The sequence below is a fragment of the Mastigoproctus giganteus genome, chromosome 4, assembly GCF_048544385.1.
Source record: "Mastigoproctus giganteus isolate SK-2022 chromosome 4, ASM4854438v1, whole genome shotgun sequence".
Taxonomy (NCBI): domain Eukaryota; kingdom Metazoa; phylum Arthropoda; class Arachnida; order Uropygi; family Thelyphonidae; genus Mastigoproctus; species Mastigoproctus giganteus.
In genome coordinates, this window is record NC_143578.1 from 167993509 (window position 1) to 168017477 (window position 23969).

General features: G+C 42.5%; 1 protein-coding gene across 1 annotated transcript in view; it reads left to right on the forward strand.

The window, feature by feature from the left end:
- The window catches only part of LOC150087179 (nose resistant to fluoxetine protein 6-like), a 298214-nt gene that overhangs the window by 130814 nt on the left and 143431 nt on the right, over window positions 1-23969 (forward strand). The window lies entirely within an intron of this gene.

A 23969-nucleotide genomic window follows, 5' to 3' on the forward strand; every position in this document is an offset into this window, starting at 1 on the left:
AAAGCAGACGTGAAGAAGTGATCTTGGCAAGACTCCGTATTGGACACTCATATACAACTCATTTGTTCTTGCTTATGGGAGGGCCCCGGATGCCAAGCGTTTTCCGTGGCCAAGCGATTTCTCTGAGCTCTATAAAGCGATTTAAAGCGTTCTCCTTTAAAGGAATCACTCTTCTTTTAAGTTCCACGTTAGCTTCTCTTAAGTTTTAAAAAAAGCACTGTAGACTTCATCTTACAAGTTGTAAGTTAAGTCAGGAAAGAAAAGACAACTTTCCTTTTAAATTTATTAGAGTTACTAACCCAACTAACCTAACAACTGCTTGGCCACTCGTGGCATTACTCCTGCCTCCCCGTGGCGGGGCCGGTAACCTGAGTGGGAAAGCCAACCGTCAGGGCCAAAAGGAGTATAAAATGGACAAAGAAACTTTTCCCTCACTTGATCAGTTGAGATCACCTACTGATCAAGACCAACCCGATCATGACACTTATCAAAATAAAAGACAAAAAACAGATCTATGTCAACAAGATCACCCAGCCTTTCTCCTTATTCATTCTGTATCAGATTCTCCCGTTAGCAAATTATCCCCATTTCTAATCCAGAAATGCTTGGAAAATGCTGCAGGACCACCGAAGATGGTAAAGCGATTACAGTCTGGAGATCTGCTGGTAGAGACAATGAAGCCAAAACACTCGGAATTATTATTGAAAGTGACTACTTTTGGTGGAATTCCCGTAAAAATAACGCCCCATGCTACTCTGAATACATCAAAAGGAGTTATAGCAGAGTGGGATCTGATTAACATCTCAGAGGATGAAATTGTACAAGAATTGACAGATCAAAGAGTAATACATGCAAAAAGAATATTAATCCGGAAAGATGGAGAATTAAAGCCAACAAGGAACATAATACTGACCTTTAGTAGTCCAAACGTACGAACAATGGTTAAAGCAGGGTATCTGAATTGTCGTATACGTCCATATATACCGAATCCCATCAGGTGTTACAAATGCCAGAAATATGGACACTCCCAGGTAGCTTGCCGTGGCAGTATGATATGCCCAAACTGTGGTTCAAAAGAACACACCCAAGCTGATTGTACCGTAACCTCCCCCTCGACGTGGGCACCTGTACGTGGTGAGGGGACCTCCCAGTGACGCTGCTGGACTTCCAGACTAGCATCACTGGGATCCAACGCCCACAGCCCAGGTTCCAGGCTTACATCAATGGAATCCGGCGTGTTTGCCGTGCGCTGCGACCCGTGGAAATTCGGAAAGGGGGATCCTGGTGGTTGAGGGGCCCAGCTTCAATACACCACTTTGGCCCCTGCTTCGACAAGACGGGTGGTCCTGGAAGGCCCGGCTAGGATCAATCGGCTAGTAGGCTCGCCTGCGAGGGTCAACCGTGTCAATGCCACGCCCCTACCCTCATGGTCCGAGGGACAGGATTCAGGCTGGCGGCGGTGCGGGTATAGTGTCTGGGTAGCCCTGGCATCCCACTCCCGAGCGCATTTATTGCATGCCGGGTAGTGGGCGTCCCTTTGGGCTCCGTGGTGGGTGGGGAGCCCGGGCACTGAACAATTTAATAAACTACATGAATCCTGATAAACAAACTTCTTCAGGGGCCCCAACCCGGTCCCTATCTGAAACCATTGACAAAGATCCAGATAGCATTATTGCTAATAAGAGGCAGCGAACCGAATTACCATCTGGGCCAGTCCCAAGGTTCCTAATTATGCACTCAACCGGTGAAAAACCGATTGGTAAAATGTCGCCCTTCTTCATACAGAAAGGGTTAGACGGGTTAGCAGGTTCTCCCAAATCAGTTAAGAGGCTCCGTTCTGGAGACCTCTTAATTGAAACTAAAAATGACAGGCAATCGGAACATCTACTCCGAACAACATCAATCGGAGGAATCCCTATAACAGTGACACCACACAGAACACTCAATTCATCTAGAGGTGTCATTTCGGAGTGGGACCTTCTCGACGTATACGAGGAGGAAATCTGCTCCGAATTAAAACCACAGGGAGTCATTGCCGTCAAGAGAATCACTGCGCGAAGGGATGGTAAAATTGTTAAAACCAGGAGCGTTATCCTGACTTTTAACACTCCTAAACCTCCTGATGAGATAAAAGCTGGATACATCAACTGTTCAGTGCGTCCATACATTCCGAACCCTTTACGGTGTTTCAAATGTCAGAAGTATGGACATTCTCAAATGGCCTGCCGTGGAGTCTCTGCATGCGCTCGATGCGGTGCAAAGGACCACGAAACAACAGCTTGTTCAGCCGCAAAACCCACCTGTATTAACTGTGAAGGCGAACATCCGGCCTACTCACGAGCATGCCAGAGGTGGAAAGAAGAAAAAGAAATTCAACGGCTGAAGGCAGAGCTAAATATATCATACCAGGAGGCAAGGAAATCGGTTAAACCCCTGAATATCAATAGACCTACCTACGCCCAGAAGGTAGCAGGGAGATGTTCCGTCGGAACTCAGACGGACATGACCATTCCTCCAAAGGAGTCTTTCACTCCCATCGCGCGGTATCTATTAAGTTCACAAAAACCTGCACAGAAGGACCAATCAGCTGCCACACCTATATCGGTACCTCCTAACGCTCCACAAATTACGAAGGTAGTTCTGAAAGAAAAGAATAAGAAAGGGGAAGTCCCCCCTAGTACCCAAGAAAAGATGGATGTCGAGCAGAAGGAGGTACCCGAAGAGTCAGTCTTGGAACTCTTTGCGGAGGAGGAAATGGACACGGGACAGCGTCCATTCTTCCCCAAAAAAGACAAATCCAAGACTGATAAAAGTAAGCCATCAGCACCTCGGAAGCCGCCTGATGGACCCACCAAGCCAAAATAATGGCTAAATTCCTACAATGGAATTGTCGTGGATTCCGGCGAAATATTGATGACATCAAGGCACTCCTGCAAAAGCACGAGCCAGTTTGCTTTTGCTTGCAGGAGACATATCTAAAGGCAAATGACGATCCCACGATGCATAACACCACAATTTTTCGTAAGGACAGAATTGCGGATGGCTCTGTACATGGGGGAGTGGCTATCCTTGTGGGTAACCAGACCCCAGTGCAGCCCTTGCTAATTACAACTAGCATAGAAGCTATTGCAATTCGCCTTACGGTGGGATTTTTATTAACCGTCTGCTCCATCTATTTGCCACCTGGGACTGACATCTCCCAGGAAGACCTTGATGATCTTCTAACGCAGCTGCCTCCCCCTTTCTTACTTCTTGGGGATTTTAATGGACATAACACCCTGTGGGGTAGTGCTAACATCAATGGAAGGGGACGAGTCATAGAGCATATGCTCACTGACAATGACCTTTCCCTTCTAAATACTGGAACAAACACCTTTTTCCACATGCCTACCCGTACTTTTTCTGCCATTGATCTCTCTATCTGCTCCCCTTCTCTACTCCCTTCACTCACCTGGGAAGTGGAGGAGAATCCATACGGTAGTGATCACTTCCCCGTGATAACCTTGCTACACAGTGGGAGACCATGTCTTCCCTTCAGGCTACCACGGTGGAAGATTGATCAAGCTGACTGGACTGCCTTCCAACATCAGGCAAATTTTGATCTTAGTACAGTCAGTCAAGAGCCTATCAATGATGCAGTTAAGTACATCACAGAAAATGTTGTCCAAGCAGCTGCAAATGCTGTCCCAAAAACATCAGCCCGGTTTCCACCATTTCCTAAACCTTGGTGGAATTCACAATGCACAGCAGCAAAAAAGGCTCAAAACAAAGCGTGGGGGATATTTCGCCGATATCCTACCACGAACAACCTTATAGCCTTCAAACGTGCACGAGCCAAAGCACGCTACATCCGTCGTCAGAGTCAAAAGGAATCGTGGATCCGTTTTACATCATCTATTAACCAGTCTACCAACTCTAAGGTAGTCTGGGATAAAATCCGGAAAATGAAGGGAAAATATACATCCCACCCTTCTTCAATCCTAGATTATAATGGATGCGCTATTGCAGATCCAACTGCAATAGCTAATTCTCTTGGGGAAACATTCTCCAAGATCTCTGCAACATCTTCCTATTCCCCAGAGTTTCTGGTCCTGAAATATAAAATCGAAAAACAGGCACTTAGCTTTAAATCTAAGAGCATTTATCCCTACAACGGGGATTTCACTATTCTGGAACTGAAAAGGGCCCTTGCTCTTTCCAAAGCAAGTGCCGTTGGACCAGATGGCATCCATTATGAAATGATTAAACATCTTTCATCAAAATCTATGGATTGTCTGCTCCTTCTGTATAACAGAATCTTTACTGAAGGGCAGTTTCCGGACTCCTGGCGAAAGGCTATCGTTCTTGCCTTTCCTAAGCCAGGAAAGGATCCAAAAGTCACCACCAATTATCGTCCTATTGCTCTGACTAGCTGTCTGTGCAAAATCCTGGAGAGAATGGTTAATTCTCGTTTAATTTGGTATCTAGAAACAAATGACCTTCTCTCCAACATCCAGTGCGGCTTCCGAAGAAACCGGTCCACTTTGGACCATCTTATTAGAATGGAAGCATCCATCCGGGATGCTTTCCTAAAACGCGAACACTTGGTGTCGGTGTTCTTTGACTTGGAAAAAGCGTATGACACAACTTGGAGATTTGGCATTTTAAAAGATTTACATAACCTAGGCCTTAGAGGGCATCTGCCCTTTTTTATTCAAAACTTTCTCGCCAAACGATCGTTCCAAGTTCGTGTGGGATCCTCACTCTCTCGCTCCTTTAGCCAAGAGGAGGGAGTACCACAAGGATCAGTATTAAGTGTCACGCTTTTTGCCATCAAAATTAATTCCATCACAGAACAACTTCCTCCAACTGTAAACAGTGCCCTCTATGTTGATGACTTTAGCATTTTTTGCCAGTCGTGCAACATGAGGGTTATTGAAAGACAACTGCAGAAAGCCATTGATAGTCTGAATTCCTGGGCACTTGCTAATGGCTTCAGGTTCTCGCCGGAGAAGACCGTTTGCGTACACTTTTGTCGCAAGCGTAATCTTCATCCTGAACCTGAATTAAGGCTCGGACAAAATGCTATTCCAGTAGCAGCGAACGCAAAATTTTTGGGACTCATCTTCGATAAAAAATTAACATTTTTGGATCATATTCGTCAACTCCGCACAAAGTGCACAAGAGGCCTTAATATGCTCCGCTCGCTCTCTTCTTTATCTTGGGGTGCAGATCGTTGCACCCTGCTACGGCTTTACCGTGCACTTGTGCGATCCAAATTAGATTATGGGTCCCAAGTATATAGTTCAGCCAGAGACAGTGCCCTTCGATGGCTGGACCCTGTCCATCATCAGGCTCTACGTATCGCTACTGGAGCATTTCGAACATCTCCTGTCCAGAGCTTATACGTCGAAGCAAACGAACCACCGTTATCGCTTCGTCGTAAGCAGTTGTCTCTAAAGTACGCCTTAAAACTGAAATCCCTGCCAGACCATCCTACGTGGCCATTCGTTTTTGAGCCACGATGGGAAAATTTGTACAACACCCGTAAGACTGCCAATCGTCCTTTTGGTATTCGGCTCCAAGAGCTACTCAAACAACTTCATATGAAGGTAGACAAGGTTGCCCAAACACCAAAGCAACCCTTTCCACCCTGGCATGCTCGTGTCCCGGCATGTGACTTGTCCATCAGAAATTGGGGAAAGTCGGACACTCCACCGTCTGTCTACCTGCAGCTTTATTCAGCACACCGAGCTGAATATTCCGACTTCGCGCCAGTTTACACAGACGGTTCGAAGTCGGAATCATACGTGGGATCTGCTGCTGTCTTTACAGACACCACTACGTCAGAGCAGATTCCCTCTGAATGCAGTATATTTACTGCAGAGCTGCATGCCGTAGAGTTAGCTTTGGATCACATTAGTGATTGCCAATACCAACGGTTCATTTTATATTCCGACGCTCTCAGCGTGTTACAGGCTTTAATATCTGTCAGGTATAATCCTCATCCAGTTCTGTCTAGCATTCAGCAGAAGATTCACGTTCTCCATGAACGCGAATATGACATCCGCTTCTGCTGGATCCCGAGCCACATTGGGATTAGGGGAAATGATTTGGCTGACGCCGCAGCCAAATCAGCAATTCCCAATAACAACTGCTGCCTGTTAGTCCCCTATACAGACTACAGGAAAATAGTACTTCAAAAGTTACACTCCCAATGGCAGGATTCGTGGAATAGACAGACTGAGAATAAATTACATCGTATAAAGCCTGTAATTGAACCGTGGCAGTCTAGTCTGCGCAGGAATCGTAAGGAGGAAGTTGTTCTTGCCCGGACCCGCATAGGACACAGTCATTTAACTCATTCGTTTCTGCTGAGGGCTGATGACCCTCCTATGTGTGAGTCCTGTGGAACAATTTTAACCATAAGACACATTTTAGTTGAATGTCCAGATTTTACCAATATCCGTTTTACCGCTTTTAATCATCTGACTGAGCCTTATACACTCAGTCAGATTATATCTGACAATGACAATGTGTCTGCTGTTTTTAGCTTTTTAAAAAGAATAAATATTTTTACTCTTATATAAAATTTTTACATTGTTTTTTATATATTTGTTATACCTTTTGACATAGTGACCTAACTAATTAGGTCACTGAAAATTAAAAAAAAAAAAAAAAAATTTTTATAAATGACCTGGTCTTGGCGCATTATAGCCTTAGCAGCTAATGCGCCAATAAAACCAAAAAAAACCAAAAAAAAACCGTAACCTCATTCACTCGTCCTAATTGCAAAGGTAACCATCCGGCATATTCAAAAATTGTGAAATGTGAAAAATAGGGAAAGAAATACAAAAATACAAAACAGAAAACAAAGTAACGTATCAGGAAGCCAAAAAGCACATCATGCAGTTTATGCCAAAACGCACGTATGCACAAGCAACCCAAAACAATCATTCTATTGCTACTCAAACTGACATTGCAGTCCCTCCAAACATTTCTTTTGCAGATTGGGCCAGGTCCGTGCTTAATGCTAAGCCACAACCTGCCAAACACAAGCAATTGGAACAAGCAATTAATACACCAATTTCAGTTCCTCCTAATGTGCCTGAAACTATAAAAAAAGCAGAAAAAACAGTACCTACAGATCATGCTCAGACCAAGAAACAATTCCCTATACATATGGATGTTGACAACAAAACTGACCAAGAAGAAACCATATTAGAACTTCATGCAGAAGAACACATGGATACAGAGAGACCGGTTTTCCCCAAAAAAGACAGAAATAAATCAGATCGTTACAAACAAACTGCTTCAAAAAAACAGACAGATCAAAACACAACTCCTAAAAGTAAGTAATGCAGCACATACTTCAATGGAATTGCAGAGGCATACGAGCCAATATTGATGATATATATGACCTGATTAATAAGTACAATCCAGTGAGTGTTTGTCTGCAAGAAACAAATTTAACACCACAGGTAACTCTCTCAATTAGAAACTTCACAATATACAGAAAAGACAGGAATACTGCAAAATCCGCACACGGAGGAGTAGCAATACTAGTTAACTCTAAAATCCCAGTTCGACATATCTCTCTACAGACTGACTTAGAAGCTGTTGCTGTGCGTATTGCGTTTGGAATAACACTAACTCTTGTTTCAATATACCTCCCACCAAACAGAATTTTCATGCTTAAAGAACTAGAAGATCTTATAGCACAATTGCCAAAACCTTTCTGCCTTTTTGGAGATATCAATGGGCATCACCCGTTGTGGGGATCTTCAAGCATGGATAAAAGAGGACATATGATAGAGGCATTACTGAATCAACAGCAGTTAACCTTGCTAAATACTGGCCATCACACTTATGTCCATCTACCCACAGGCTCCACTTCAGCAATTGATCTATCAATCTGCTCTCCCATACTGTTCCCCAGTATGGAGTGGTCAACCTTATATGATCCACAAAACAGCGATCATTTTCCAATTATATGTAAAATTCAAGCAAAACAATCCCACTCTCCAGATTACAGAGTAAAATGGAAATTCACAAAAGCGAACTGGACAAAATATTCATTCTGTATTAATTTTGATGATTAATTTATTAAAACCCAACCAATAGATAAAGTCACAGAGCACATCACCGCACAAATTTTGGCAGCAGCTTCTGAGGCAATTCCTCAATCCTCTGTAAACCAAAAAAGACATGCAAAACACTGGTGGAATGAGGCCTGTAAGAGTGCAAAACGAGAAAAAAATAAAGCTTGGAACCTATTTCGTAGATTTCCTACAACAGCCAACCTCATTTTATATAAAAAACAAAAGGCAAGGGCACGACAAATCAGGAAACAAGCCAAAAAAGAAGCGTGGATAACATTTGCCAGTACCATCACGAAGGACACCAGCAGTCGGCTAATATGGAAGAAAATCCAACAATTAAATAATAAGTACATTCCCTTTTCTGCTCCAATCTTGATTAAGAATGGACGAGAACTGTCCTCTTCAAAGGAAATAGGCTATTTCCTTGGAGAGACCTTCAGTCAAATATCATCAGCTTCTGCGTACGACAATCCTTTCCTGAAAATCAAAACCTCTGCAGAAAAATATAAATTAAATTTCAACACCAACCAATCTCTTCCTTATAATCAACCATTCATCCTAGCTGAACTCCAAGAAGCTCTGAACAGATCAGCAAACAGCTCAGCAGGACCGGACGGAATCTACTATATAATGCTTAAACACCTAAATAATACAGCTTTAAGATTATTACTAGTATTCTACAACCGGGTATTTCTTGAATGTGTTTATCCTTCCTCATGGCATCATTCTGTAATTCTTGCCTTTCCAAAACCAGGAAAGGTTCAATCGCTTCCACAAAACTACCGACCAATTTCCCTAACCAGCTGTTTGAGTAAAACACTAGAAAAAATGATAGATAGGAGATTAAAATGGATACTAGAAAGCAAAATGCTACTAAATATCAACCAATATGGTTTCAGACAAAACAGATCCTGTTTGGACCTTATGGTAAGAGCCGAAACTAACATTCGGAATGTATATGTTAAAAATGAACATCTGGTAATGGTGAGTCTAGATATTGAAAAGGCATTCGATACCACATGGAGATATGGCATTCTTCGAGAGCTATATACCCTACGTTTGAGAGAACACATACCTCAATTCATCCAGAACTTTCTCAAGTGCAGAACCTTTCAAGTTCGTCACCAGAATGTACTTTAACAATATTTTATCCAAGAAGAAGGGGTGCCTCAAGGGTCCATATTTAGTCCTACCCTCTTCGCAATTAGATTAAATACCATGACGCAGAATATCCCCAAAACCGTAGAAATATATATGTATGCCGACGATCTTGCTATATCATGCCATTCACCAACGATTAACAGCATAGAGAGACAGTTACAACTTACCATAAATAAGTTAGAGACATGGACTGTAGAAAATGGTTATCGCCTGTCAAAACAAAAGACAATTGCAGTTCATTTCTGTAAAAAGCGCAGATTACATCCAGAGCCTGAACTTAAAGAAAAAAACCAACCAATCCCTCTTGCCAGCAATATCCGCTTTTTAGGTTTAATATTAGATACTAAACTTAATTTTTCCATGCACATAACTTATCTCAGAACTCTCTGCTTGAAAAAACTCAATATACTCAGAGCCATCTCTGCCATGGCATGGGGTGCAGATAGATGCACTCTCCTGCATTTGTATCGTTCGCTCATCAGGTCTCGTCTAGATTATGGTTCAATAGTATACGACTCAGCTAGGAAAACTGTACTTACAAGACTGAATACAATACAGCATAGTGCTCTTCGCACTGCTCTTGGAGCTTTTCGAACATCTCCGGTCCAAAGTCTCTATATAGAGGCATACGAACCACCACTCCATCTCAGAAGGAAAATGTTACTCCTCACCTATGCAGCCAGGATTAAAAGCCTTCCAGATCATCCGAATCAACCGCTGCTTTCAATCCTGAAAGGGTAACTTTCTATAAAAATAAACCTACTGAAAATAGACCAACTGGTATTAGACTACAAGATTTGATGCATTGCTGGAATGTTCATTTTGAAAACACGCTCAAAGAAACCAAAATATCTGATCCGTCTTGGTCCTCAAACCCAACTTACTGTGATACCTATTTCCAACAATGGGGAAAAAAGTCCATGGAAAGCTGTTACATCAAGCAATTGCACAAAGGACATGCCGCTAGCAATGCGCAGAGCTGCTTAATATACAGGGTGTTTCAGTTAAACGTTTCAGAACTTCTAAGAGGGGTAGGGTACATCCTGACAACTCGAAATCATATAGCAATGTGGGGTCGGAAATGCTTTCCTGAAGCGGTGTTGTACACAGAAGCACCATAAAGAAAAGAGACCGTAAGTGAGAAATCGTTTTAATAATACATGAAAAGAAGCAAAAGGTACATGGATTAAAGTAAGTGTTCGAAGTTTCTTCCACGGGCTACAATGCACGCCTCACATCTCCGACGCATGGACATCCGAACATTCTGGAATACTCCAGGCGAATTTCGAATTTCTTCGGCAGCTACTGCGATTCTTGCAACCAGCTCCTCAGCATTGTCAACAGGGGTGTCATAAACTAGCGATTTCATATGACCCCAGAAATAAAAATCAAGACATGATAGGTCGGGTGACCGAGCAGGCCAACGCACGGGACCACCACGTCCGATCCACTGTTGACCAAATGTGACATCCAGGTAGTTACGAACATCTCCGCTATAATGGGCAGGGGCTCCATCGTGTTGGAACCACATTGTCTGTTGCGTCGATGCAGAAATCTGTTCATCTCTCAAAAGTTGTGGCAATACTTGCTGCAGAAAGATCAAGTAGATAGGTCCGGTTAGACGACACGGTAACAGGTAAGGTCCGATGAGGTGATCTCCCATAATACCGGCCCATTCATTGACCGAAAATCGAATCTGTGCTGCACCACGTCGCACGACGACTTCTGTATACAATACCGCTTCAGGAAAGCATTTCCGACCCCACATTGCTATATGATTTCGAGTTGTCAGGATGTACCCTACCCCTCTTAGAAGTTCTGAAACGTTTAACTGAAACATCCTGTATACTGACGGCTCAAAATCAGATGATGCCGTAGGTGCTGCAGCAGTCTTTCCCACATTTACAGCATCTGAATCTCTCCCGACTGAATGTAGCAGTTATACTGCAGAACTTTATGCAATCCACCTAGCTATATACAATATCAATATCCGTCTCAACACTAATAGTTTAATTTATACAGACTCCATGAGTGCGCTTTCTGCAATAAGTAACAATTTCTCAACCCCACACCCCATAATAAAAGAAATCCGAGGAATTTATTGTAGCTTAAACACAGAGCGTACAGATAAAGCAGAAATATATGAGCTTTCGGCTATATGGTAGCCTTCGTCAGAATTAAAATACCTTAAGACTCTGATTCCCGATCCCGTTTACACCGATGTGGTCAACACTTTATGTCACCAGGCCATCAGAGAATCAGATCTTTATTGTACCCGACAGAAACGTAAGTTTTGTAATTTGATTAATGAATCCCGTCAATTGCGCAGCCAATGTAATACCCCTCTCACTAATTCCACGGACTTCGTATTGAACCTAAGCAGCAAACAGTTATCTGCGGACCAAGTAAACTTATTGACTCTTGGCATGACGTTTGCCGTTCTTCCTGAGCACCCGCCGATCACTGACATCGCCTTAGGTGTGGAAGCCAGCTTATCACGCCTCCCAGAAGATGTAGCCAACACAATCCGCTTGAAGACTGCAGCAGTTCTACACCGTGCTCGCCCCGTCTCTTCTAACCTCAACCGTACACAGTTCTCTGCCCTCAAGGCATTGAAACAGGATTCGTCCATCGTCATTCTACCGGCAGACAAAGGCCGCCGTACGGTTGTAATGGATCACACTGATTACATGGCGAAAGCGCTACTACTTTTACGGGATACTACTGTATACAAACCCCTGATCATCAACCCCAACAGAGTTTTAGAACGATGGGAATCAGAGGTGAATATCCTCGTCAACAGTTGGCTGAAACAAGGGAAGATCACACAGTCAACCCGTAATCACCTCCGTGCTTCCGGATGTCAGATCCCACGGTTTTACGGCCTACCGAAAGTGCACAAAGAAGACACACCACTGAGACCAATTGTATCCTGCTGTGGATCACCGACTTACGAGCTGTCTAAATTTGTCTCGAGACTTCTTTCTCCTCTGGTTGGCAAGACCACCCACACCGTTTCCAACAGTGTTGAATTCATAAAGAGGATTCGCACTGTATCCATCTCGCAGAATCAAGTTATGGCATCGTTCGACGTCATATCGCTCTTTACCTCCATCCCTGTGGAACTTGCCATTTCTTGTGCAAAACAACTCTTGGACAATGATAGAACCCTCAACGAAAGAACTGGTCTCACACCCGATGACATTTCCACCGCCCTCAGACTGTGCTTAACAGGGGGTGCGATCATATTTAATGACTCAGTCTACCAGCAGATACATGGCACGGCCATGGGTTCCCCGGTCAGCTCAGTCACAGCAAACATCGTGATGGAGGAGTTAGAGGGACGTGCGTTTGCACACGCACCTGATCACATCGCCTTTTGGTGTCGCTATGTTGACGATGTGTTCGTGGTCATCCATAGAGACTCAGGTCAGCGACTTCTATCATACCTCAACTCACTATCGCCCTTCATAAAATTCACGATTGAGCTGGAGTCGAACAACTCTTTACCATACTTAGACACACTTGTCCGACGTGAAGGCACATACCTGAGGACTACAGTTTATCGTAAGCCCATGTGTGCTGGCCAGTTTACCAACTTCCGGTCAGCACACGCGCGAGGCCACCTCCTCTCCACGGCCCGAACCTTGCTTACTCGCGCCTGGACACACTCCAGCTCCGCTGATGAAAGACGCAAAGAGGTCACTAGGGTCAAAGTAGACCTTACGAGGTGTGGCTACCCCATTGACGTCCTCGACAGGTGTGATCTACAGACACGTGACATCGTGACGACCAGCTACAACACCAACAGTGACGAGCCATCCACAAGGGCATTCATCCCATACTACCCCAACCTGTCACAACAGATCGGCAGAATCCTGAGAACGCACGGAATAAAGTGCATCCAGCTCCCAGGCAGGAAACTGCGTTCTTTCATTTCCAACGTGAAAACACCTGTCCCCACCCTTCTGCAGAGCGGTTTAGTCTACCGCATCTCTTGCCGTGACTGCACTAGTTGCTACTTCGGAGAGACTGGACGTCGACTCGAGAAACGTCTCTCGGAGCACAAAAGAGCGATCCGTTTAGCGGATATAGAACACTCAGCTATCGCCGAACATGTCTGGACAACCCACCACGACATCGACCCACACCGCGATGTCGTGGTGGTAGACAGATCCCACCATTACCTAAAGCGTACCTGGTTGGAATCATTAAATATAAAATCTTCGGATAAATCCTTAAACAGGAACAGTGGTTGCCAAGTCAACCCGATCACAGAGTCAGTAGTTCTGTCATTGGACAAGCGCTGGCCACGTCATCATGCGTCACAGCCACAGACGTCAACAAACAATTAAACCTCGCGTCTCACGCACCTGGCAGTGCACATCTTCATTCCAACTGCCATTCATGTATTTTAATTCTGATGAAGGCTACCATATAGCCGAAAGCTCATATATTTCTGCTTTATCTGTACGCTCTGTGTTTAAGCTACAATAAATTCCTCAATGAATCCAGAGCGCGTAGGCCTGTTTCGTTATAAAAGAAATCCGGTCTCGTCTAAATCATTTGAGGAATCTGAATCATACCGTAAGTTTTTGTTGGATTCCAGGGCATGCTGGAATCACAGGTAACAAAACAGCAGACCAGGCAGCTAAGCACCCAAAGAGCAACGCACCTCCATCTTACCAAGTACCCTATATGGATTTATAAAAACATATCCGAAGTATCTGTAGGGAACAATGGTTAAACATTTGGAAAACACAGACAAACAATAAATTATTTGAAATTAAACAAGAACCACAAATATGGAGCTCGAGCTTGAGGAAAAACAGGCATGAAGAAGTAATACTGGCAAGATTGCGCATAGGGCACACACACACCTGACCCACTTGTTCCTGCTCATGGGCGATGACCCTCCTGTATGCATGCATTGTTCATCACAACTCACAGTTCGACATATTCTGTTAGATTGTTCGTATTACTCCCATGTCAGAAGTACTACCTTCCTTTCCCTGACACAAATGCAAGAACCTTTATCCCTAACCCACCTATTGGGAAACAATGCCAATCTCCATGAGCTTTTCGCTTATCTCAAACAAACTAAACTTTATGAATGTATCTAATAACAAATAAGGCAAACTCCGGTACCTTTCCAAATATTTGAATAGGCACATTTTGGCCACAGTTGCCCTTGTGCCGAAAAACCTCTACACCACCAACAACAACAACAACAGCTTATGGGAGAAAACCCACCTCAATGTTCATTCTGTCAGACTCAGCTAACAATCAAACATATTCTAATAGAATGCCCTAATTATTCAAGTAACCGGAAATCCACTTTTTATTCTGCATCCAATCTGCTGGAACCTTTAAATTTACTACACATACTGGGAAATAATGCAAATTTTGAAGCACTGTTTAGATACATGAAGAGCATAAATGTATATAATGGCCTCTGACAACAATTATATTGATAACGCAGTCATAAGTTAATAAAGAAAAGGCACAATATGGCCCAGGAGGCCCTTGTGCCAAAAAACCCAAAACAACAACAACCTAGCGGCACTGCTCCTGCCTCCCCGTGGCGGAGCCGGAAATCTTGGCAAGTAAGACCACTTGCCAAGGGCTAAAAGGAGCAAACATGGCAAACACAGACCATCTGGATATTGAGAACGAAAATCCAAAGAGACAAAAGACTGATCGGATGGAGCAACCTTGCCCATCGTTCTTAATTATCCACTCTCTTACTAGTCAGCCCATTAATAAATTGTCTCCGTTTGTCATACAAAAACATCTGGAGGGTATTGCAGGATCTCCCAAGATGGTGAAGAGACTGCAATCAGGAGACTTACTAGTAGAAACCACCAACCACAGACATTCTGAGAAGCTGTTACAGCTTACACGTTTTGCTGGAATTCCAGTTAAAATATCCCCGCACACAACCCTAAATTCATCTAAGGGTGTGATATCCAGTTGGGACTTATGAAACGTTACTGAGGAAGAAATAACCCAAGAGCTGCAGGGACAACACGTAATTGAAGCAAGACGAATAATGATCAAAAACGATAATGTACTTACACCTACAAGAAACATTATTCTCACCTTCAATACACCCAACTTACCCTACTCTGTAAAAGCAGGTTATTTACTTTGCCGTATCCGCCCGTACATTCCCAATCCTTTAAGATGTTTTAAATGTCAAAAGTATGGCCACTCACAAACTGTATGCAGAGGAGTTCCTGTCTGCCCCAACTGTGGTTCCTCGGATCATATACAAAGTGAATGTACGACAACAAAAATGACCTGTCCAAATTGCAAAGGTGATCATCCTGCCTATTCCAGAATTTGTGAAAAATGGAAAACGGAGAAACAAATTGTAAAATACAAGGTCGAGAACAAAGTGAGTTACCCAGAAGCGAGAAGACTAGTGGCACCTACTATGAATAAAAATATTTCCTATGCTAATGCTGTTAAAAAATACCAAACAGTCTCTACTCAAACTAATGTTACAGTTCCTACTAATATTTCAATTTCAGATTGGGCTAGAACTGTCTTCCCTGTGGAAAAACCAAATGTACGTAAACAACAACCCAAACTCTCAGAGCAAGCAAATAATACTCCTCTTACAATACCAACAGAATCTCCTCCTCCAATGAGTGCTACCACACCATGTAATACGAATTCAAATATAATCAAAAATATTCGAGACACAACCATGGACACAGAAGGAACATCTATAGAGGAAGATCCTCTTTTAGAAATCCATGCTGAAGAGGAAGAAATGGACACTGGTCGGCCAGTCTTCCAAAAAAAAAGACAAACACAAATTGGAACGCAATAAACCAGTCACTTTCATAAAGCAGTCAGAATCAGCTCCATCAACTAAACACAAATAATGCCTTGTATTTTACAATGGAACTGCAGAGGCTTTCGTTGCAATCCAGTCGATATCCAAGATCTAATAAATAGATTTTCTCCAGTTGCCCTTTGTCTTCAGGAAACTTACTTAACTTTGCAAATTTCTCCTTCGATAAAGAACTACTGCCTCTATCGAAGGGATCGTAATACAACAAATGCTGCCCATGGTGGTGTAGCAACCCTGATAAATTCAAAGACTCCATCTAAACATATTCCACTTCAAACTGAAATAGAAGCTGTTGCTGTGCGTATAACACTCCATATTGAAATAACACTAGTATCAATCTACTTACAGCCAAACCGTACCTATTGTTTAAAAGATCTTGAAAATCTCCTTATACAGATACCTCCACCTCTCTGTATGTTAGGGGACTTCAACGGGCACCACCCCTTATGGGGCGATCCTAAATTAGATAGACGAGGTCGACTCATTGAGAGCCTAATAGAGGCAGTAAACCTCACTATACTCAATACTGGCACACACACTCACGTTCAGCTTCCAAGTGGTCATACCTCAGCCATAGATCTCTCCATTTGTTCTCCATTACTGGTCCCGACCATAGAGTGGTATGTTTTAAATGATCCAATGGGTAGTGATCACTTCCCAATCGTATGCAACCTATTAATAGCACAGACTCCTCCAGCTCAACCCTTCAGAAAATGGAAATTCGCCCGAGCAAACTGGGCAAAATTCCGGTCATCAATATCTTTTGATGAGCAAACAAATCTGTCTCCAGCCTATCGATGATGTGACAGAATACATCACATCACATCTCCTAAATGTAGCTAAAGAAACAATACCACTGTCAAATCCCTCGGTTCGTAAGCATTATAATTATTGGTGGTATGAGCAATGCACAAAAGCCAAAAAAAGCAAAAAATAAAGCCTGGAATTTGTTTCGGCAATATCCAACAACACCCAATCTAATAAATTATAAGAAGTCAAAGGCAAAAGCACGCTTCATACAAAGGCAAGCCAAGAAAGAATCCTGGATCCGTTTTGCATCAAGCATTAACAAAAACACAGACACCAAAATAATATGGAAAAAAATTAGACAGCTTTCTGGTAAGTTTCCTACCGTACCTTCACCAATTCTGTCCTATAATGGGCAAGATCTATCTAGTCCTTTAGATATCGCAAATGCTTTGGGCAACACATTTGCTGAAATCTCAGCGGCAGCAGCTTACACTCCACTTTTCCAGAGAATAAAAAACACTGCAGAACAGCACTCTATTAACTTCCAAACTGCTCTTCTTCTGCCGTATAACAAACCAACATCTACAATATTCCGAACTCTTACATGCTATCGGAACAGCCCACAATGGTGCTGCCGGACCAGACGGAATCTATTACGTCATGCTACAACATCTTGATGACAAAGCTTTGCGTCTCCTTCTGCTCTTTTACAATCGTATTTTTCTAGAAAATGCCTATCCAACTTCTTGGCATCATTCTACTGTTTTGGCATTCCTAAAACCTGGAAAAGATCCAACCAATCCCCATAGCTATAGACCAATATACCTCTCAAGCTGCCTCAGCAAAATTCTAGAAAAAATTGTCCACTTTAGACTCGTCTGGATCATTCAATCAGAACAGTTAATGAGCAGTAGTCAGTATGGCTTTCGTCAAAACAGGTCATGCCTGGACCTTATGGTTAAGGCTGAATTTGCCATTCGTAATGCCTTTATTAAGCATGAACATCTAGTAATGGTTTCCATAGATATAGAGAAGGCTTTTGATACCACCTGGCGGCATGGCATACTAAGAGACCTTTACTCTCTTGGTCTGCGGGGCAACCTTCCTATATTTTTAAAGCATTTTCTACACACTAGATCGTTTCAAGTACGATACCAACATGCCCTCTCTGCAACTTTCATTCAGGAAGAAGGTGTTCCACAGGGATCAGTACTGAGTGCCACTCTCTTTGCCCTAAGAATAGATTCTATCACTAAACAACTTCCAAATACTGTAGAAACTTACCTTTATGCAGATGACATTTCCATCTCCTGTCATTCCCAAAATATGAGATCTATTGAACCTTTTAGAAATGCTCGTTTTACCGCTTTTAACCATCTGACTGAGCCGTATACACTCAGTCAGATTTTATCCGACAATGACAATGTGTCTGCTGTTTTTAGTTTCCTAAAATCAGTAAACCTTTTTACACGCATTTAAAAAAAAAAAAAAAAAAATCTTATTATTTTAACATTTACTATGGTTATTTGTTTACTGATCTTTGTCTTTTATAGTTTATACTTGTTTTTATACCCTGACTTAGTGACCTAATTCATTAGGTCACTGAAAGTTTTACCTTTTTATGACAAGGTTTTGGCGCATTATAGCCTTAGTTGCTGATGCGCTAATAAAACTCAATCAATCAATCAATCAATCAATCTATTGAACCACAGCTTCAGATATCATTTAATAAAATACAGCAATGGGCCAGCCTTAACAGCTATAGGCTATCACAACAGAAAACAGTTGTTATCCATTTTTGTAGACAGCGCATATTTCATCTGGATCCTGAACTTCACATCTCTAATATTTCCATCCCAGTCACTAGTAACATTAGATTTCTTGGTTTAATCATGGACAACAAGCTAAATTTCTTAGAGCACATTAAAAAAGTACGTACTGCCTGCTTAAAAAAGATAAACATACTCAGAGCTTTATCTGCACAAACGTGGGGTGCAGATCGAACCTGGCTTCTTCAATTATACAGGGCATTAATCAGATCCCGTCTTGATTATGGAGCTCCCATTTATGACTCTGCCAGAAAGAGCGCTTTACGCTGGCTTGATCCAGTACAACACAGTGCACTGAGGATTGAACTTGGCGCATTCAGAACATCGCCAGCACATAGCCTTTACATTGATGCTGATGAATGGCCACTATATTTACGTAGGAAACTGCTATTGCTAAAGTATTCTGTCAAGATACAAAGTTGTGCCTCGCATCCCATTCAGCCATATCTTTTCAATCCACCGTTAGAAAATCTGTACAGAAATAAACCTAGCATAGTAAAACCAGCTGGTCATCGCCTTCTTGAACTACTGCAGGTTTGGAATATATCCCTCCATTCCGTACAACAAGTAGCCACTTGTACCCAACCACCATGGGTTCAAACTCCTATACCGACCTGTGACACTTACCTCTGTCAGTGGGGAAAGAATATTGAAAGAATATCAAATATCAGGCAAGTTCATGCTGTCCACACTCAAAAGTATATTGATTTTTTACCAATATACACAGATGGCTCTAAATCCAATTCAAAAGTTGGAGCAGCTGCAGTGTTTCCGAATACAATTGTATCAGCAGCCCTTCCTTCTGAATTCAGTATCTTCTCAGCCGAATTATTCGCAATTAAACTAGCTTTAAAAAATCTCCCTCCTGACTGCTCATTAAAATCAGTTATTTACACGGATTCCCTCAGCTCAATCAAGGCTTTGAGTAATTTCTCAGATAAATTTCACCCTGTTATAAATTAAATTAGAAATTTATTACTAAAGATTAAAGAACGTCACCAACTGGTCGCTTTCTGCTGGATACCAGCACATTCTGGTATTTTAGGCAATGAACAGGCTGATAAAGCTGCAAAAAACCCAAACAGCTTAGATTTAACCAATATCCCTGTTCCATCCTCAGACTATGAACTAATGATTCATGCTGCATGCCTATCAGAATGGACAGCACTATGGCATTCCCAAACGAATAATAAACTCTTTCAGATTAAACAGGTTCCGAAAATCTGGCTCTCCAGTGTCCGGACATCAAGACGAGAAGAAGTAATTCTTTCAAGAGTAAGAATAGGCCATACTTACCTGACCCACCTTCATTTACTCACAGGAGATGATCCACCAGAATGTCCACATTGCTATATAAATATGACTGTTAAACACATTCTCGTTGACTGCCCCTTTTATAAACAAGACAGAATTTCAACCCTGCAATCACTGGTTATCCTTCAACAACCAATAATCCTAGAGAATTTGATAGGTGACAAGGCAAATATATCTGAATTCTTCCATTTTCTGAAACAAACTAGAATTTTTAATCTTTTCTGATTAAGGACATTTCAGACAGTACGATTCTTTCCCTTTTCCTTTAATAAAAATGAATAGGCGCATTATAGCCAAAGTAGCTTATGCGCCATGAAACCCCCACAACAACAATCATTGAAAGGTTACTAGACAGACAGAATTTAACGTTACTGAACACTGGCTTATCCACTTACATTAATTTCCCTACTTGTTCAACCACGGCAATAGATCTTTCGCTATGCTCTCCTATCCTCTTCCCAAGCGTCGAGTGGACAATACATGACAATCCTCTGAACAACGATCACTATCCTGTCATATGCCGAATTCAAACCACCCATTCTAAAACAACTGAAACCCAAACGAAACGGAATTCCAAAGCAGAATGGGCAAAATATAAAAATTATGTCTCTTTTAATGGTCACATCATTGAGTCTTCTCCCGTCGATACCGTCACAGAGCATAAAATAGCACAGTAACTTACAGCTGCAACAATCGCCATCCCGCAGTCTCAACTAGGAAACCGCAAGCTTATCAATCATTGGTGGAACAAAGACTGTTACACGGGTAAAAGAGAAAAAAATGCAGCATGGAACCAATTCCGCAAATACCCAACCACTGCCAACTTTATTAATTATAAAATACTTTGAGCCAAAGCACGATACATCCACCGAAAATCCAAAAAAGACTCTTGGATAAAATTCGCTTCAACAATTAACAAAGATACCGAATCCAGAATAATTTTTAAAAAAATAAGACAGTTGAATGGCAAATATCTTAAATCACCTTCAACTATTCTCAACTGGAATGGGAAGGAGATCTCTGATCACACAGAGATTGCAAACACCTTAGGAACTGTGTTCTCTGAGTTGTCCGCCTCAATAGCTTATCAGCCATCATTCCAAAAAATTAAAGCCGAAACTGAGAAATTCAAAATAAATTTCAAAACTATCTATTCTTTGCCTTATAATCAACCACTCACACTATCTGAAGTGAAAAAATCCATAAATACCTCTAGAAACAGTGCCCCTGGCCCTGACGGTATTTACTATATAATGCTGAAACATCTACATGAGCAATCTCTGTCCTCACTCCTGAAATTCTACAATAGGGTCTATTCTGAACACACATTCCCCTGTTCCTGGCAACATTCTTATGTAATAGCTATCCCTAAACCAGGAAAAGATCACGCGGCTCCACACAACTATAGACCGATATGTCTAACCAGCTGCTTGAGTAAAACTTTGGAAAAAAATGGTGCACCGCCGATTAACATGGTACCTTGAGAAAAGAAACATAATCAGCAGCAATCAGTTTGGCTTTCGGAAGAATAGATCATCTTTAGATCTTATGGTAAAGGCGGAATCAAACATAAGAAATGCGTTTGTTAGAAATCAACATCTGGTCATGGTTTGGCTTGATATAGAAAAAGCTTTCGATACCACATGGCGTTATGGAATCCTAAAGGATCTCCATTCTATTGATATGAGAGGCCATTTACCATCTTTTATTCAAAACTTCCTTCGCCACAGGTCTTTCAAAGTCCGATACCATCAGGCTCTGTCACAAACATACATTCAAGAAGAAGGAATCCCACAAGGCTCTGTACACAGTGCCATTTTATTTGCAATACGAATCAACAATATCACAAACAGAATTCCAAACACTGTCGACTCATATCTCTACGCTGATGATCTTACCTTATACTCTCATTCCCAGAATATGAATTATATCGAGAGGCACTTACAATAAATAATATTGAACTGTGGATGACCCAAAATGGATACAGGCAATCAAAGCAAAAGTCTACAGCTATGAACTTCTGCAACAAGCGCAAAATCCATCCAGATCCTGAGCTACATTTGGACAGTCATCCTATTCCAATTCCCTCTACGTGGGCACCTGTTCATGGTGAGGGGACCTCCCAGTGACGCTGCTGGACTTTCAGACTAGCATCATTGGGATCTAACGCCCATACCTTGGTTCCAGGGTTACATCTGTGAAACCCGGCGTGTGCAGTCGTGCGCCCCGACCCGTGGAATTCGGAAAGGGGGATCCTGGTGGTTGAGGGTCTCAGTCTTAATACACCACTTTGGCCCCTGCTTCGACAAGACGGGTGGTCCCGGACCGGCCCGACTGGGATCAATCGGCGGGTGGTTCTCACTGCTAGGGTCAACTGCGTTCCAATCATTCTCCCTCCCTTTGGTCCTGGGACGGGATCAAGGCTTATTGGAAACGTGGGTATGGTGCCTCTAAGCTAATTTGGCGTCCCATTCGTGTAGGCAGTACCTGCTAGTTCACGAGTGGGCGTCCCCTCGTAGGGCTCCGTGGTGGGTGAGGTACTTAGGGCATCGGAAATTTTTATTCTACTCCTATGAGTATTATAAATCCTAATCCTTCTGGGGCCCCTACCTAATCGAGACGATGACGCAGAAAACACCTCTGCAAAAAGAGCCAAGTCTGAGGATACACAACCACAATCAGTGACACCGCTTTTCCTCATTCTCCATTCCTACGGAAAGCAGTCAATCGGAAAGGTGTCACCCTTCTTTATCCAGAAAGGATTAGAAGGGTTGGCAGGTTCACCAAAATCCGTTAAACGACTGCGTTCTGGCGACCTTTTAGTTGAAGCTTCCAGCACAAAAGAAGCTGAAAAATTTTTGAACTCTACATCCATATGGGAAATATCTATCACCGTATCCCCCCAAAAAACTCTGAATTCTTCACGTGGTGTTATATCAGAGTGGGACCTTCTTCATGTTTCTAAAGAAGAGATCTGCTCTGAATTGAAAGACTAAGGAGCGACAGCTGTCAAAAGAATATTGATACGAAAGGATGGGAATCTCGTCCCTACCGGAGTTCTTATCCTCACGTTTAATACCCCACTGCCTCCAAGTTCCATCAAGGCAGGCTATCTAAATTGCCCAGTGAGGATTTATATCCCAAACCCACTGAGGTGTTTTAGATCCAAAAATACGGCCACTCACAGACATCTTGTCGTGGTAACCCTGCCTGTGCTCGATGTGGTGTTAAAGATCACGAGAGCAAGGAATGTTCAGCTTCAAAACCGATCTGTATTAATTGCCAAGGAGAGCACCCCGCCTACTCTCGAGCATGGCAGCGGTAGAAGGATGAAAAAGAAATCTAAAAACTGAAAACAGAGCTGAATATCTCCTAACTAGAGGCCAGAAAACGTATCCACCCAATAAATAGAGGGAAACCTTCATATGCTCACAAGGTTTCTGCAAAGTGCACTATCGGTACACAAACTGAGATGACTATACCACAGAAAGAGTCATTCACTCCGATTGCACGCTATTTATTGAGTTCACAAAAGCCCACCAAAAAAACACAATTGGCTGCCACTGCTATATCCGTACCTCCTAATGCTCCACCGCTACCAAAACCAAGTGGTAAAAAAGAGCAAAAAAGTTCGGAAGAGTGACCCATAATACCAGAAAACAATGGATGTAGAGAATAAGGAGGTATCGGACGAATCAATCTGGGAACTCTTTGCGGAGGAAGAAATGAACACGGGACAGCGTCCATTCTTCGTCAAAAAAGATAAATTCAAGACTGACAAAAGTAAGCCCTCAGCACCTCGGAAGCTGCCTGATGGACCCACCAAGCCAAAATAATGGCTAAATTCGAATAATGGAAATGTCTTGGATTTCGGCGAAATACTGATGGCATCAAGGCCCTCCTGCAAAAGCAGGCGCCAGTTTGCTTTTGCTTGCAGGAGATTTATCTAAAGGCAAATGATGATCCCAC